The sequence below is a fragment of the Pagrus pagrus genome, assembly GCF_965226575.1.
Source record: "Pagrus pagrus genome assembly, chromosome: 10".
Taxonomy (NCBI): Eukaryota; Metazoa; Chordata; class Actinopteri; order Spariformes; family Sparidae; genus Pagrus; species Pagrus pagrus.
In genome coordinates, this window is record NC_140194.1 from 5,587,006 (window position 1) to 5,601,153 (window position 14,148).

Consider the following 14,148-nt stretch of genomic DNA (forward strand, 5'->3'; position numbering starts at 1 on the left):
GCCTATGAAAACAAAACACTAATCTCCCTGATCTTGCTTATTAGATTTTGCAGTTTCAGTAAGGTGTTGTTGCTGTTGGCTATTGCATATTATTCTGGATGTTAACCAAATTATAAAACAAACCATGCAAACCTAGAGTGTAAATTGGGTTGATGCAAACCATGAAAATGATTTCATTTTATCAAAATAATAACTATAATTTGGTTGATTGCAGTTTTCAGTTTGGTGCAATTGCAAAGGTACTGATTGTTAAGCATGCATGTATTGTTCTGAGTTATTGTAATTGTACAAGACAGATCTTTTCTGTGTTGTTATAGTTGAGTTTTTTAGCTCAGGGCAGATCTCAAGAAAAACATGTTTCAGAGCAATTATCTTGAGCAAAAGTAAGTAATACAAGGGAGATGATTTACAGTAAATAAATAATACAAATAATAAATACAATTCACTGCCTGATCTTCTATATTAGATTGTGTGGCTTTGATAAGGTGTTGTTGCTGTTGGCTATTAGATTATTCTGGATGTTCACCGAATTATAACACAAGCTGTGCAAACTCAAACTGATGCAAACCATGAAAAGGTTTTCATTTGTTCAAATAATAACTATAATTTGGTTAATTGCAGTATTCAGGTCGGTGCAATTGTAAAGGTACTGATTGTTCAGCATTCTGTAATACAGTAATTGATTAACTGAATTCGATTTTGTGGCTTCGATAAGGTGTTGTTGTTGTTGTTGTTGTTGGCCAATACATATTATTCCAGATGTTAACCAAATTATAAAACAAGCCAATAAAATAAAAAATTCAAACAATAACTATGATTTGTTTGATTGCAGTATTCAGGTTGGTGCAATTGTAAAGGTACTGATTGTTAAGCATGTATATATTGTTCTTAAATACAGTAACTGTACAAGATGGGTGTTTTCTGTGTTGGTGTGAGCATAGAGCAGATCTAAAGAAAAACATATTCCACAGAACAATTAGCTTGAACCAAAGTAAATAATACATGGAAGCAGATTTATAGTAAATCAATAATTTAACAGTAAATGCACATGCAAGTTCATCAGTATTGCTATAATTGGTATAAAAAACAAGAAAGTCTCACGCATAAACTGTACTGTAAAATATGGGTTTACATTTTTGCTGGTACTGTTTTAGAACATACTAAAGGTGTCATATCAAAACAAAGTAGAAATACCAGCAGAAACCTCCAAAGGAACAATAGGGAATAGCACACTCTTTTCATATACGTCAAGAACATGTTACAGCACTAGGTGTCGATCCATTACTGTAAAAATAAGAGCTCTCAGTTTGCAAGTATTTTGTTATATTATGGAACAGCCATATTACAATGCTTACATTTCATTCGCTTTGGCATTTGACTTCCAGAACATTATCAGCAGGGCACAGTTTGGGAACTTGACTTAGGATAGATACTCTTCTGCATGTCAGCCAGTAGCAAGTCTGGGAGGGATTATGGCAAAGGGCAAGGCTTAAATTGCTGGCAGAGAGTTTGGAGAAAAAGCTTATCGTCGGTGTCTGTGGGCTTCTGCACAATGCTATCCACTCAGGGTCAGTCTGAGCTCCTCCACTTAGATTAAATATAGAGTAGAATCTTGCCTCCAGCATGTGGCTTTGCTGTTTATTATAGAACACCGAGCCTTATTAATTAAGCAAAACTCAAGCCAGAGAAGAAAGGTCATTTGTTTTATGTCTCATTCTGTCTTTTTCTGAAATTCTCTTTTTCTTGTGCCTTGTCCAACAGGCACAATACCAAAGTACACGTTTTGTACTAAAAAACAATAATACCTTTTGTTATTCAAATTCATGTGATATGTGTTTTAAAATCGTTCTTCGCTCTGAATAGCAGTTAACTTTAATGTAAAGACTGCAGAACTATTTAGCTATTTAGACTCATAGAAAGTCGCATGTCTTCCAAAGTTGCTTAAAGTTTTCGCTTTGCACTTCTGACTTTGTGTGGTCAGCTTCACTTCCAGCTTGTGAATAATTTCCTGGCACGGGGGTCTATTTACCCGGCGCGCTTTCTTCCTCTTCCAAACAGAAATACAGTATTTTCATATTGTGTTTTTATTCATACTGCAAGTGGCAGAGATCAAGTGGGTTTTTTGCCAGCAGCTTTACTCTGGCGCAGTGGAGCAGCTCTTCAGCTGAAGCTAACAGAAAAAGTGCCTGAGAGCAATCTTACATTTCATAGAGAACACAATACAAAATGCCCACCGCATTTCTGGCCACAGCCGTTAAATATTGACTCCAGTTCATCATATTGATTGTCCATTTGCAGGAATAATGTATACTCAGAATGGAAGGTGCACTCATCTGAAATACTGGACTGCATGTGTGTTTAGATTAAGTGCGGACACATATTGCAGGAAGCTTTGAATATATTGGACTGTAGGAAGGATATCACTTAAATATATTTTCCTCACACGCGTCCAGCCTGAAATGAAAAACTGTTTTGATGACAGAACAATAACGGATCAGTGCAATTGAATTTTATTGTAATGTGTGGAGAAGATTGACTGTACAGTGGGTGTTTTGTGTGTGTTTTGTGTGTGTGTGTGTGTGTGTCTCACACACACCGAGTAAAATGCTTCAAGTTTTGCACAAAGTGAGAAATTAATGGTGCAGTAAAGTCCTGTTTTATCTTGGGTTTTAAAGTGCATGAACACTGTTTCCGCATACAGTGTGACTCATGCTGCATACAATTTAAATTATACAAATAGGAGGTAATCAAGTACATTGAGCGTGTGTCATGCAGGGATATTTTTTCTGTATCAATACAGAATTATTATATTTTTCTACGTATCATGAAAAAGACCAACAAAAGCCTTCTATCTTAAAAAAAATGATAAGAATTAATTCTGTGACAATCAAATACTTAAACTGTGTGTCATTAAAGAAGTTTTTTTTCCTTTCCTTCAGTGTTTATATAGGTTTCGTGTGCATGTTAAAGGTCTTGAAATTTAAGGAACCTAAACTCAGCACCAACAGAAGCTCCTCTCTCCCACAGAAAACACTGCTCCTGAAACGCCTCTTCAGTAGCCCCCCTATAATTCTGTGACTTTGTGACATCACATTATACCACCATGTCACAATTTTTCAGAATATATGCCAAGCAGCTAGTTTGGCACGTAACAATTAGTTTAGCACAGCTACTCTGTTGTTGTTAGTGCTGCTGGCTCGGGCGTGTGTGAGCTGACCAATCAGAGGAGACTGGGTACCCTTAAAGAGACAGGAGCTACAACAGTGTTTCAGACCGAGGGTGAATACAGTGCTGCAGTACTGGACAGAAACAGAAAACTAATGTGTTTCTTGAACATTACAGCAGGTAAAAATCTTCTAGTAGTAAGCAGAAATAAAATTATGAACCTGAAAATGAGTATTATAGATTTCCTTTAATGAACCAAGACAACAGAAACACAAAACATTAAAACCACCAAAAAAAACAGACATCTGTTGGGATAATTCCAAACCCAGTATATAACTGATGCAGACTGACTAGAAATGACTTAATAGGCACCATCTGATTTGTTAGATTTATTTGAATGGTTAAAAAGGTTAAAAAGTAATCATGAAGTGACCGTTTCATAAGTACAGCAAGAGCAGAGGTGGGGAATTAGTTTCCAGCCATCCACTGTGTTGAATGGTTACAGTTTTTCATGCCATGTCACATCTGGCTCCATATTCTATTCCTCATCTTGCTAATCTCTTTAAAATAGTGTTAGCTTGCCCATTAGACATTACCACAAGCAGCTCTTATGAATGTCATCATTTACCAGCCATTGATTCTTATTGTCTGTAGTTAACCAGACTGTAAAACGACCTCTCGAGGAGAAAGACGATTAAGGTAATCAGGAGTGAACCTCATGGTGTTCAATTATTTCCCACCTTTCAAGGTGATACCTTACAGTGGCCAAATAAAGCTCTGGCTGGACTCTTTATCCCTTTTTAAAGTTGCATTTTGCCTCTCAAAGAAGATTAGGGTATCTCTGGCAGTTTGATTTTAGCCGTCCTTTCTGTTTGCCGGTGATATTTTTAGCAACACTTTACTTCAAGTCCCCCCGATTTAGAAGCAGTGTATGAACTTTAAATGAATGGTTTATAAGACAGTATATATATTAGTCAGCAGATATACTGTAGGTGCTAATTAATGTAATTTAAAACAATGCATGTAGGCTATTTAAAGTAAACTGTTGCAGTTGTTTTTCTTAAACACCTGATGTCATTTAAGGACAAACATCATGATTTGTGGTGTTTTGGTATTTCAAGGAGTGCATGTATGAATTGCATCACACAGCCAACTTAAAGCTAGTGCAAGAATCATCTGCATGAACACTCACTCTCCCACGAATTTTACCATTTTTTGTGATACCTGCCTGAAGAGAGAACTCTTCATTCCAGAGCTAATCAACCTCCATTCCACTAAATGTGAGCCGTGTATTTTTTGCCAGCTAACGAAATGCAAAACCGCAGCCAATGAAATGTGCAGCTCCTTATAATCTTATCGATTATGTGGCCGTTATCTCTGTTTTCTTCTGTTTATCTGCCCTATGGCAGGCAGGATGTGAATGGATGGCCCACTCGATCCCCTATGTGTCTGTGCAGAAAGACAACCGTGCGGAGGATTAGAGCGAGAGGGGATCGTCTGTCACATCCAGATGCTGCAAATCTGCTCCCTGCCTCACATGTGAATAGGTACGCCATTGTCTGGAGCACTGCTTGTTTTGCATGAACAGAGACACAGCCAAGGAGATAAACAAGCTGAAACTGAGGTTAAACCAAGTCTAAAGCTGCTATGATACGGGATTACAAGGTTTATGTCATGCTTAAAGCTTTATCCTCTGATTGTCAGTCAAGATTTTCTCTGTGGCAAACTTAGTAAGCCTTTAATGGTTGAGCATTAATAGACAATTCGAACGGGAATGTGGGAGTTGTTAGACGATGTACAGCATACTGATGCTGAACTATCTGTAGGAGGAGACACACACCGAACAGTATGCTAAACATACTCTGTTTAAAAACGCTCCCATCGAGATCTGTCTACGTTCCATCAGCGGTTTGTCACGCATAGTATATCTCTGTGGGCTTTTGTTCACCTGCAGAGGAAAACAGCCAGTCATGCTTGACTTGAGACGTCTGACTTTATTGTTACAAAGCATTTCTACAGGGACTGCACTATTGAGGTTGGATTATTTCTAAAAATACACCTGTCACTATGATAAAGGAGAGATATGTATTTGTAAACTTGTTGTTTTTAAGTAATCAATGTTCTTGTCATTTATCCATTTCTACAACCATTTTCGATGTGATATTTTACGCTGTCCCAGAAAAGAAAAACAATATAATATGTGCAGGAGGGAGCGCTCGACATTTTGAGACGAGGACATTAAAAATATTCATTGGGACGTATAAAAAACGTGTAATGAATGACGGAGGAAACCGCTAATGACCAATAAATTCCATCTTAATTCCTGAAATAAAAGCGTTGGAGATAGCTCCGGCTTCTGCATGATAATCTCTCAAGTGCTCGATACTTCATTTCTTCATTTACAGTCAATATCCTGGGAGGATGTTTCTGTGGAATATGCATTTCATTACCGCGGGGAACGTGGAGCTTCTGGCACATGTTCACATCTTTCATCCTCAGGTCTGAGGCCAAAAGACTGGGCTCTTTTTTGTGTGTGAGGATTGATCTTCCTCTCCACTAAAACAAGTCCAGCACCTATTAGACTTGGCGCAAAGTATGTGCAATTTAGTATACTTTTTAAAAGGAGGTACAACTTCAAATTAAATTAACATTGAAGTACACTGTTTGTAAGTACACTAAAATAAGTAAAATTAAAGTACAGTACAAGAAAGCACATTGTAAAACAAAGGGCATGTAAATAGTGTCATGGACAGAGATCAGAGATCCTCCCAAGGTGAAGGTCACAGGTCATCAGGAGCTATCGGGTGCACCTGTGATGTTCTCCCTCAGCTGACTGCAACCCCGTCCAGTGACTCCCACTTCACCTTTGGTTTTTGGGTCCAATCCTTTTAATCGTCTATCATTTTGATAGAATCAGTGGGTGGCTGTGTGTTTTATTCCCACCGCCACCTTTTAGACACCAAGGGACCAATTTGCTTTGACCCTTTTTGTGATTTGTGCAGTGTTCGTTTCCAAACCTGCAACCGCTGTCCTTCAGGATTGCTTTATAGGGATCATAACAGTATGCGAACTTACTGTCATAAGAATTTGCAATTTAGTGTATTTCCTTTTTTTTAACTTTACATATGTATAATTTACAATATACTTACAACATACACTAGAATACCACTTTGAATTAGTATATTTGTAAAGTTGAACATACGAATGTTATCAATGTAGTTTTCTTTTCACATGTTAAAATCTTAGTTCACATGTGAAAATAGCTGCTCAAATGTGAAAAATACTCAATTCACATGAAGCTTTGATTTTTCACACATATAAAGGTACATTTTCTCTTGACATTTGCATGAGGCAGGGTGGGGAAGTCTTGGCAAACATATTCTGAACTGCAATGTCGATAACTGTGTTTGTATGTATGTATGCATGTATAACATTTTTTATTTTATATATTTTGTGTTTTCCCACACACCTAAATGTGATTTACAGGACATGAGATTTTACCTGACAGATTAAAAAAAAAAAAAAAAAATCTTTGAACGATGGTGCACAAGTGAAGTATAAACCACCAAGCTTGAGAGAGCAGCCAACTTTCAAAAACATGTTTTGGATGGACCCTTTATTGTACTTAACCACGTTTCGTCATGCTCTGTAGCACCAATATCATTTTTTTCCCACCTTTTGCCTCCCTTTCCATCAAATTTACACAGCATATTTCAGCTGCCTACATCATCTTTGCATCACAAAATTGTGATACTTGCACTTAGTCATGACCCACAAAAGAAGTTGTATGCAGGGTGAAAGGAATACACAACGTCTCAGTGCCACCCCACCTCACCTAAATGTGGGCAAACTCCTGAGTTTGTCAGAGCATGTTTGCTCGGGCTGTATTTTACCATATGGCCAAAACACTGGCAAGTGTTCAAATGGCAATAAGTCTTGCAACATTTCATCTGTAGTCACTGAGTTTCCTCTGAAATGTTCTCTCGTTGAATAATGGAGCTCTTCCAAAATCATGAATCAAACTTTTATTTTCGCTGTCAAATCGTACGGGGCATGAGCTCGGAGCCGTCTTAAGGTCACATTGCTTCATGTCTTCTTTTTTTTTTGAGAAATGACGGCACAGGTGGAAAAACAGCATGTTTTATCCATTCAAATGAAGTATAATTTTACCACAAATTATCTGAGAGAAAAATGAATTGCTTAGAAGTTTAAATCTTTTCAAATTAAAACAGGAGGAAGTTAAATTCCCATAAATTTGAATGCTTATCCAAAATTTTATAAAAACAAAGAGCTTGATTTTAGACTTTTACAGCTTCAGTAATCTCCCTCCAAAGATTTTACATCAACAGACCTAAGAAGCGGATATTATGATTTTTTAAATTGTATTCTATTATTATATATTCTATATTATTCTATTAGGTGCAATAATTCAAAAGATAGTTATTTTTTTAAGAGATATTCACAATCGAAAGCCCCCCTTTGACATATACCATGCATATTTATTGATTTAGAGAAATTGCCCTCCCGTCTGTTGTATCGAACCAGGGCTCTTTGCATATTTAAACAGACCACTCAAAAGTCAGGCGCAGTGGGAGAGAGCCCTCTGTGCTTATTTGGACCTTCCTCATTGGAAGTATGCCTGAATGGATGTTCAAGATTCCCAGTGTGAGGTCATGCTCAGTGTCTTTGGAGATACAGAAACCATTAGAAATACTTATGCAGTCAAACAGGCATCCAGTTGGAAATGATACCATTTATGTGCTCCAATCTGGAGTGTCCATGTGTTAGCAATGCTAATTCAAGTGTGCATGTTAAAGGAGGAATCTGCCATGCTTTATGTGGATATCCCAATCAGTGTTGATGGTAAATGTACTTCAGTGAGGCAGTAAATTCCTCAGTGTGTGGTGTCTTCAAAGAGACAGTTGGGTTATTATTGTTTTCCTGCTTTCACAGCCTACCTACATGTACCAGAATGCATTGCGTGCAACTTCCGGAAGCGGTGGTAATAATAATGATTCAAAATAATGGGACACAATCAACATGCAGCTCAGTAACTTAACCACAGCTGCAAGTATCATAAGCTATGAGCTATAGGCAGATATAAGAAGAGCCTCATGGAAATGATATTTAAAACTTCTTCCTTGTATGAACAAATGTAATTCTTTAAAGCAACTCATTTGGTGTTTTCAAAGTCGCTCTATGAAGCCGAGGGCAGATTTCCAATTTCTGATAGATAGAGATTAAGGTCGAAAATTGGCGAAGTTAACCTTTTAAAGGAGACCACTGACAGATGATGATGCGCCATGATGTGATAAGTAATACACTGATTATTTAATGATCATCAACTGATTCATCCTTCAGTGAGTGTGGGCCTTCTCATTGCTTGATAATGATTTGAGTTGCAGCCAATATCCAATAACTAAGCCAGCCATCCAGTCTCCTCCAACCATTATAACGTGCAGTCGAAGCGGCTTAGAGAACGTTATTAGGGCGAAGCATGCTTTTGAATTATTTTAATTTACCCCAGATTCGTTTGGTGGATCCAGAACCCGAGCCAGAAGTGGCCTAATGGAAACTAAGAATTCATTCTTCAATCGCGAGCCCTATGGGCCAAAGAAAGCCTTGGATAAGAAGTACAGTTAGAGATTAGTGTGGATCAAAGTGGAGATTTAATAGGATGGCAAACGCATTGATGCACCTAATTATCAAGTCCGTGAAATTTGATGAGTTGCTTTGAATCTCGCAGACGAGACCGCCGCCGAGGTGTTTGTGGAATTCCTCTCATTGACTCTGCGTGCTCATTGACTCTTCCGTGGTTGAAGCATATGGCGAGTACAGTGGAAACAGGCGCAAGCAAAGAGAGATATCAAACACTAGACAAGCTTCTTACGCTACACTATATAAGGTGGCACTAAGGCTGGTGGAGCAGAATGGAAACGAGCCAGGTGTGACGCTCTCGCGGGCCCACGGACTTGCCTTCTCCATCTTCGCGCTCACAACGCACCTGACTACATTATTTCATCGCCTCTGAGCCTTGCAGGATATCAGCAGTGATGTCTCATACCCTCCGAAACAACATCATGAATAATGAATGCAAGATCTCAAAATAAATAACGCACATTATTAATGTATTCAGAGCATCCTTTAAAAGGGGCAGCTGTAGGTGCCACAGTACCCCCATTCTCAGTCAGTCTGAGCAGGTAGAGTGAACGTCAGACAGAAGGATAGTGTTTGTTTTATAAAACACAGTGAGATAACGACACAATTGACAGAATATCTGTCGTTTCACATGTTTTTGTGTTTCAGCGTTACATTTATTATGTTCAATATTTAATTTTATGTTATGACAACGTTGTGCTTATAGTCGCGTCAGGTTTAGGCAGAAAAAACACTTGGTTAGGGTTCAAAAACTGGCAACACTATTCACAACACTCATTTTACAGTATAATAACCCTACAGCAACTTAGTTTTACGTTATTATAACTGTAGAGTGATTTTAATGTAATCAATTTTCTGTTTCTCGCCAACTTCTCAGCAGCTCAGTTTGACATTTGCAGAGCCGAGCAAGCAGCTAAGATTGTATATTTTATGTTTATCCCTTGTAACATGGCATTGCTGTCCATTTAGCTCCGTGCTTAACTCTTTACTCCGTTATGTTTGGATAAACCTACGCTATGTGTACGTATATTCTGTTTGATCACTGGATGAGACCTACGTGGCATGCCCGACATGATTATTACATTATCTAATTGCATCCCAACACATGTATTATTCAGGCCCTGACAACATATTACTCTCAGGGAAGAGGAAGAGATCTGGGCGCCTTAAGCCGTCTTTGCTTTTAACTCTCTTCTGTCAAAGCAGCAGCTTTTTTCGGGGTGGCCTCAGCAAAGTGACAGTAAAGAACACGGTACAGTAAAAAACGATCATTTCTAAAGCCGACATCACCGCTGCGTCTGTAATTCACATTGTTAATGTCGAGCAATCCTTACTTTTACGACGACGCTGAAAGCATAACCAATAATCTATACTGGAGCATTCCCTTAAGTAAGGTTTTTTTTTTTTTACTCGCCCTTGCCACTCCAGGAGTAACTGGCCTCCAGAGTCTTGTATATGTCGTGCCCTTTCAGGGAACAAGGTCACATTGTTTACAATGGCAGCACAACGCCTCTTTAACGCCCTCCAAGGACAGAGTGATCTTTACTATGATGTTTCAATGGTGTTCAGGACCTGTGCTCACACCAGTAAAAAAAGGTCGTCATGTGTCATGTCAGCGGAGAAGAATGCATTTCCCGATCAACACATGAATGTTGAGCGTTGAAGATGATGGATTCGGCCAACAATATTCCAAAAAGCTGCACTTCGAGGAAGCCGAGTGTTTCCGACAGCAACGAGCTCAAAAGCTACATAAATCAAGATAAAGGGTCTGGCCTCCAGTGATGCTTCCCACACAGCAAATAAGACCTTAAGTATTAAGGAGTGGTCACCAGAGATCCACACACACTCCCAGCTGGTGTGGAGAAGTGAAAGCTTTAAATCAAAACCATTAAGCAGGGCTGTCATACAAGAAGCACGGCACAAATTATGGAAGAGAGCACTCAGAAGTGACCTCAGCAGTTACATGTGACCGGGATGGAAACGCGGAGGGTACTACACGTTTAAAAAAAAAAAAAACGCAGCTTGGCTTTCTCGAAAGTGTGCATGCGCGCGTTAATAGGCTTCATTTGCTTGGCCGGAGTGGAGGAAAGAAAACGTGAAGGCGAGAAGAATGGAGTGAAAGAATTGAGCTATTTAATGATGTCTCCTTCCAGTGGAAAAAGCAAGAGGGCGGTGCTCTTTACCACCACGCGCCAGACGCACAGACAGGCAGGTCGACAGTTATGAAGACAGATGAATGATGCAACGCCCTCAGCACTGAGGGGGAAATGAGATCAGATGTTGACAGTGAGATGGACAGATCCCCTGGTCTGGCATTCAAATGTTTTCTCACATCTAGGTGAATGCATACCTCCTCACCACCCCCGCCTCATCCCCAGTTCTCACTCTGCTATCTGCAAATTCATCCCTTTTTGGCTCCTCTGTGCATGTTGTTGAATATGACTGACTTTAGCATAATACGTGGCGTACAGCAGGTTGCCTGAGATAAGCGTTTCACAGGCAATAATCTCTCTGAAGGCCCTGAAGTCTCCTGTGTCAGCCGCCATGCTTAAAAAAAAAAAAATCTGCAAGGAGCGTTTCATAATTCATAGCACAGAGGCAGCGTTTAGGAGTGCTGAGGCCTGCTCGCAGACGACGCCTGTTCAGACCGTTACATTAAAACTGTTTTCTGGATTTGTCAAACTTGTCACAGCTCTCTTCACCTCACTGCTGTGCTGTTCGTTCATCCGGGCCCCTGTGCTCACTCTGCTACCCTCCTTCATAAACAATGATGGTAGGCCTGCGTCTCATATCGCACCCTACAGCGTTTTTTTTCCAAATACAAATAGATGTGATATATATTACCCTATATAAACATAACGCAGGCTGTCAGGGGAGAGCAATCCTCTGCGACAATCAGCCCGAGGGCACTATCACACTGTCACACAGCAAGACATGGCGAGGGGAGTCGGTAGGTGGCAGTCGTGTCCCATTTGCAGGAGACACATGGGAGGAATCTCTCTCTCTCTCTTCCTCTCTGTCTCCCCTGCCTATCCACCTCCACCCCTCCCTCCTCCACCTCCCTCTCCATGCGCGCTTTAAACAATAATTTGCATTCGCTGCCCCCCCCCCCCCCCCTTTATTAAAACTGACCAAATGGATGCGAAAGACAAAGGTCGAGAATCTATTAATTAAAGCCAGTCTCCCGGGTTGTGGACCGGGCCGTGCGCTCCCTGCTGTGGAGACATTTGTTCAGGGGGAGCCACAGAAGTTTCAAAACGGAGAGAAATGTGAAGGCAAACCCGCCTGCCCCCTCGCTCTCCACAGTCCCGCGGGCTGCCGAACCACCAGCAGTGACTGGCGGAGCGGGTCTCACATGGAGAGAGCAGCTTGTCAGTGGGAGGTAACCTACATGGTGCCCCCCCCTCCTTCTTCTTTGCACTTATCAATTCAGTGTCCGTCCGTGGCGTGCTGCGCCTCTCCTCTCCGCGCGTTTTTTTTTATTATTTGGGTACGTAAAAGCCGAGCGCACTGAGGTACTGTAAAAAAAAAAAAAAAAAAAAAAAAAAGCGCGCCTGGCGGATGCAGGCAGCCTGCGTGCGCGTATTGGAACGAGGTGATTTGTGATCAGCTTAAAACACACTGCAGTCGGCAGAGGAGGAGAAGAAGACTGGGGCTTGGACGATCAGCTCTCTTTGGATAATAACCCTCAAACGACTTCTTTTAGCCCCGTGTGTGTCATATCGATGGATAGGCGAGGCTCGAATGGGCGACATGTAGATGGAGCGAGGGCGCAGAAGTGATGACAGCCTTGGATGAACTATAACTCCAGTCCAGACAGGGCGAATCAAGAATTTCAGTGCGGGGAAAACCATGTAAGATCTGAGATTGTTTTTCTTTATTTCTTTTTGGTGATACACTTGAAGCCGCTGTCTGAATTTCTGATGGGGTTTTGAAGGCTTCTCGAGGATACCTGCTGGGTTTCCACCCCCACCACCACCCCCTTTTTCGATGTTGCATCCCAGATTAACGCATCTTTCCTCTCCAAAATGGAAATCGGAGCAACCCGAAGAGAAGAGAGAGATATTTTTTCAACTTTATGTACAGGATGCCTATCCAGTCACTGAACTGCGGGACTTCTTTCGTCGAGATAACCACAGAAATAAGCGTTTTGAAATCCGCACTGAGCTGTGAGGTGAAATCTAATCAGATTCAGCGGGGTTGATGACTAAGAAGTAAAAAAAAAAAAGAAAAAAAGGGGGGGACTTGAAGAAAAGTTGCATTTGAAAAACGACAGAGAGCTGGACCTTAAAATAACCCCACCTCTGCCCCCACAACGCGCGGCTGATGGTGTGTCACACAGTCTAATGACGGGCTTTTCAGGATGGATCCACCTGGAAATTGACCACACGAGGTTGATCAGCGCTCTACACGCCGTGGAGAGGTTACTCCTGTTTCTAAAACATTCAATTTAGACGGGAGAGAAAATAAAAAACCGGTCCTGGGCTCCATCACCTCGCCTAACTCATCATTTGGAGAATCACGGTGGGCATCGCTTTGCATCGGGAGAGTAGTTTCAACAATGGCACTTGTGGGTGCCTCTGTGCTCTGCGCGTCCTGAGAAGAGAGAGAGAGAGAGAGAGGGGGAGAGAGAGAGAGAGAGAAAAGGAGGAAATATCGGATGCATTATCATCATCACTGTGAGAGTTAATGGCATGTCATCCAGACTGATGTGTGGATTACATACCACGTCGTTTTGAGAGCGGGAGCACAATGTCTCACAAGAAAATATCAGCACGGATTCTGCAAAATCGCCTGAGAATTGCGGATGGGTTTTTTTTCGATGCAGTTTTTTTGGGGATGGGAGCGGAAGAGGGACCGATCTCCGTCTGAGGCAGAGACCCTGCAGAACCCGGCGTCTTTGTGAACAAGTAAGTAAGTGTTTGCGGTGTACTAAAAAGAAAAAAAAAGAAAAAGGGATGTTGGTCTGATTGCTTCACTCGTGCCTGTAACATAAGTGAGCCCATTCACAGGCTGTCCTTGCTGTTGTTGTGTCCAAATGTGGGAGCCTTTCATCTTCCTTTTGATGACTGCGGTGATATGAACTAAATCAGGGCACAGCATTCCCAAAGGCTCCCCCCTCCCCACCCCCCTCCACTGATACTGCGGCCTCTAACTAAAAGATCTCTAATCACGCGCTGATTTGGAAGATAAGGAGAAAGATGCGCGCTCTCGCGTGCGGCTCTTGCTTGCGTTTTCGCTGCGCGCCCTTGAGCTGAGTGCGCGAGCGTCGGGCTCGGATGCCATGAACAGTTAACCAAAAAAAAAAAAGAGAGAGAGAGAGAG

The 14,148-nt window shown here is 41.1% G+C and overlaps 1 protein-coding gene across 5 annotated transcripts in view; it reads left to right on the forward strand.

The window, feature by feature from the left end:
* lrrc4ca (leucine rich repeat containing 4C-a) overlaps nucleotides 1-14,148 on the forward strand; it is a 179,962-nt gene that overhangs the window by 110,851 nt on the left and 54,963 nt on the right. For 2 of the 5 annotated variants that reach the window (XM_084365066.1, XM_084365064.1), the window contains exon 3: nucleotides 4,575-4,712. The exons of 1 other annotated variant lie outside the window; for it this stretch is intronic. The gene's annotated coding sequence lies outside the window, so the exon portion shown is untranslated. Of the gene's footprint in view, nucleotides 1-4,574; nucleotides 4,713-12,208; nucleotides 13,738-14,148 lie in introns of those variants that run through there. 2 more of the 5 variants (XM_084365067.1, XM_084365063.1) reach the window with 2 other exon arrangements.